Here is a 4778-nt window from a genome sequence, read left to right on the forward strand (position 1 = left end):
AACATTAGTGAAATATTTATGCGGATTAGTTGTATATTTTGCAATAGGGCTTCTATAATTTTAATTTAACAAGCCTACATCCATTTTAACTTGGGATCATATCACTTGAGGTACAAACCTCTTTTAGAGTGAAAATATATTTGGGATCACATCACTTGAGGTACACACCTCTTTTAGAGTGAAATTAGATTTGATCGTTCTGGGCACTTGGTCACTTGATGAATCTGGGCTGGTTTAATTATTAATGTTACAACATTTCTACCATACATGGGCTAGAGAATTTTGTGTTTATTTTATTTTATTTATTGTTATTATTATTTTATTGCCTAAGGCTTCCTATTTAAACTTAAGGTGGATGAGGATCTGCTGACTTTTTTTTTTAAATTTACAGCCTAGATTGATTCTCAAGGGAATATGCTTAGCATATGCTATGCTTATCAACGGCTATAGAGTGTTACAAAGTTTTTATTTATTTATTAAGCTTGGTAGTACCTCTTTTTTTATTGATTTAAAAACAAGTTACAACCAATTCTAAAGATAGTTAGGTGGCTTCAACTTGCCCTGTGGGAAACCAAGTCTGTTGGTCACTTAACAACATGGTATGCCATCCAAAAACGATAAGTCTTGAGTCTTTCTAACCAAGAAATATATGACTGTATGTTTATTTTTAATCCACTATCTACTTACCTATTGGCATGGCTGTATTTACAAGTAAAATTAAAAGTTATATGCACCAAAAACTACAAAAAAAAAGACATCATTTTCACTCTTCTCCTTCCTCAGCTGAAGCAGATTCCACTTGAGCCGTGTCTTTTGCATTCGACCCCAGGAGTTCAGTTGATGACAGAATGCAATCAAGTAATTTTCAATGCGCTGGAGGCACCCATCCTGCTTCTGCATTTGAAACAGGAGATTCTGGAAGTCCTGCTTGTAGTCCGAGAATGCCTGCACTGCAGTTGCCATATTTAGAGCATTTTTGTCTAGGGAATTGCTGAGAATTCCTTTCATTGACCAATAGAGGAACATCGTATGTTTGAATTGGGTCACTCAACCTCAAGTATGCCCTTGATCGAGCACCAAGACCCGCTAATCATCTGCTTCCATCTCCATGGATCTTGCATGAAGGTTAAAATCCACCTCCCATTCCTCTATCAATTTCCAAATGTCTTCATCTATGCCCTCGTGATAAGCTTTTATGACTTCATTGATGATGCTAAGAGTTGGTTTGTGGTCCCTCGGCTTGCCCCTAGGGTTGTTGAATTTCCCTTCTTCCTGTCTTCCTTTGTTTTTCCAGTCGCGACCATTCAAGGTAGGGCTTCGAGTTTGAGTCGTCACATGGACCATGGTGACCGTGTCACTATTTGATGAGATATAGCATTGGGTGCTCGTAGGTGGTATAGGCCCCTAGCCGCTCGAATGGCGAGTTTCATTGCCTTCCTGTTCGCCTGTCCAGAGACCAACAGACATTTGTAAAACCAAAAAATGGTTCATTCCGGCTTCCCAAGTTTCATAACAAATTTTAACACGATCCTTGGAAATAAACAAAGTTTCCAACCAGTGTTTAGAATTATAGGCCTAACGCCACACACACCATTTTTCTTGGGTGTGACTCAAAGGTTTTCCCTCCCAAGGATGCTAGGAAATCACAACCAAAGCATAACCCCCCTGCCCCCAATTAAACTGCACCCCCTCATCCTAATTCCAATTAGGATTATAGTAACCAACAATCCAAAACTTTCCCAGTTCCCATTCGGGTCAACCCCACTTAGATGTAGAGCCATGGGCACAGTTTTCGTGAGCAAGCCAAGCATTGCGAACACATAAGTTTTCCTAGACCCATTATCATATAGATCCATTCATACAATAGCCAGGCAGGCCACATTCCTTCTAATCCCCAACCCTGCATACCCACCTTGCCCACTTCTTACATCTCGCGGCCTTTCTTCCTTCTGGAAGAGTAAAGGTGACAGGCTATGATTATCCTTAGTCGGGACAACAAAATACCGAATTGCACTGAAATAAAGACACTTCCAGGTGATTACCTATAATTTAACCCATGACACGACGCATGCACTAAAAGGGCAGGACCCCGACCCTAAAAACCCCACAGTTTCATACCAGGTCAACCCAAATCACATGTCCAACAGACTCTCATCATGGAGAAAAGGGGAAAGGAACAAAATACATAGCAAATAAACAGTGCTATGGGCGGACGAGTGCGCACTAGTGCTTGCCTTTGTCCACGACTAGTACCTCTGTCCACCACCTTCCTTTGAGCCAGGTCTAATGTCTGAGTTTCTGACCCCTGCATGCAATAACCCAATAACTTACATTAAGGCTGATTTCCCCTACCGCCACCCACATACATATTACTCACCCATCTACCTGAGGTGACCCTGTCATCCATGCCACGCATGTGGAGGATGGTGGGTTTCACTTTCGAGAGGACCCCCATTAATTGCCTTGATTGCGCAAAGGGTCTTGTACACACCCCGATCACAGAGTGTTACAGAATTTATTAGGTTGCATTGAATTTTAATAAATTTAAAAAATTAGATTTGTTCTAGGTGGCTCCCTGCTCACCAATTTCCTAGGGATTTGAGATTATTCAAATTCTAATAAGTTCATATTCTAATTAGATGGAGAAATTAAGATATAAGAAAATTTTATTTAGCAAAATGTTCCATTTTACAATAAGATGTGTAATTCCTTTTTTTCTCAACTTAAATTATATTAGTGCCACATGGATGCCCCCACCAATTTCCCAGGGATTTGAGATTATTCCAATTCTAATAAGTTGATATTCTAATTAGATGGGGAAATTAATATATAAGCAAATTTTATTTAGAAAAATGGTCAATTTTACAATAAGATGTGTGATTCCTTTTTTTTCTCAAGTTACAGTTGACCCGTAATTTTTGTATACATGGTTAATTAGGTAAATGTGTGCATTGATAAGGCATTCTTTGTGTTGCAATAGTTTTTTTTGTTATATTTATGAAGCCTTAAACATTACAATGTTAAACATTATCGAGTCAAAATGTTAAACATTACAACATCTCTACCATGATAGGGTGGAGATCATAATTTTATTCAATTATCAATAATTATAAGGTGGATGATAGGGTTTTAACCTCCACAAAATATTATACAATTTTCATAATAGTATACACAAATCAAAACTTGAGATTTATCTTCAAAGTAGTTTAGTGTTTTTTGTTGTTTTGATTCAATTAATTAATTAAAAAAATGTGATATGAATAAGTGTCACATGAAATGGGGCATCGGAGGGGAGAACTGAGGACGGGCGCTAAGAGGTAAAATCGCGCAGCTAGGGTTTCGAAGAGTTTTAGAGCTTTCTCCTTATGGAGGGCTGCAAAGGAGGGAGCTCCACTCCCTCCTACAAGGAGGCTGTAGCCAGCAGGGGAAAATCCCCACTGGGAAATGTCAAAGGTTCTGGGGAAGAGGAAAAAAATACTAAAGAAAAGGAGACAGATGGGGTCAGGCCCCAGGAAAATGTCAGCACTCAAGACAAGGAGGAAGAAGACAAAAGACAGAGAACAAGAGAAAATAAACAAAAGGGATCATGCAAACCCAAAACAGAGACTACTCCTAGAGTAGTGCTAAACGATCCCGCACCGCAGGCTCACAGGGAACACATGGGGACTTACACGATAATCTGCAAATTCATGGGACTATGGCCCACAGAAAAGGCTTTACAGATGTGGATCAAGTACTAGTGGAAGCCCAAAGGAAGAATTGATCTGCATCTCGGATCAAAGGGATTCTTCATTGTGGTGTTCACAAGTATTGAAGACAAAGACAGAATATTCGAAGGAGAACCCTACTTTTACGCAGCAGCTGGCCTCTATATGCAGCCCTGGATAATGAACTTTGTTCTGGAGCAAGAGACTTTCACTTCGGTTCCTGTCTGGGTAAGGCTCTATTCTCTTCCTCTTGATTACTGGCAAACTGAATCGCTTGCTGCCATAGGCAATAAACTTGGTCATTTTGTTAAAGCTTCGGAAGCCACAAAAAGGGGCAAATACACATCCTATGCAAGAATCTGTGTAGAAATGGATCTATCAGGAGCCCTTCCGGATGAAGTCATCCTGGAAGTTTTTGATGAGGATTGGGTGCAAACAGTGGACTATGAGCATATCCCGTTCAGATGTCGTAAATGCCATGAACATGGGCACTTGTTCAGAGATTTCCCTCTTAGCAAAATAGACAATAGAAGTATACAAAATGCAATGAAGGACACAGAGAGCTTTCAGAAAGTTGCAAGTAAAGGAAAAGGAGGCAAAAAAGGACCAAAGCATCTACGTACTGAGAATCAAAAGGCCAGTCAAAATAGGTATCAAGCATTGGAAGAGAATGAAGAAATAGCAAATGAAGACCAATCTATGGAGGATGGCCCTAACGAAAAGGAAAAGACAAGAAACTGCAACCCAATACAAAAGATCGGTAATGACAAAGAAATTATAATGAATGAATCAGAACTAGAGTTGGATCAGGAAATGACCCAGAGTGAAACAGATCTGGAGGATCATGAACTTCAAGAAATTCTAGAAAAGGAACACCTAGATCTGGAAGGGTTCTTGATGCAGGGAACCACGGGAGGGATAGATTCACTACCTCAAGAAGATTGCAACAGAATTCAACAATTGTTTTTATGGAAAACTCAGGATAATGGGTTAGATAAAGGTAAAATCACCGACAAGCAGGAGTACAGAGGTGTGAAGATAATTAAATCAACTCTAGGATTAGCTACCAGA

Source organism: Pinus tabuliformis, chromosome 1_2 (genome assembly GCF_031772625.1).
Source record: "Pinus tabuliformis cultivar Carrire ecotype Pingquan chromosome 1_2, CPIR1, whole genome shotgun sequence".
Lineage (NCBI taxonomy): Eukaryota > Viridiplantae > Streptophyta > Pinopsida > Pinales > Pinaceae > Pinus > Pinus tabuliformis.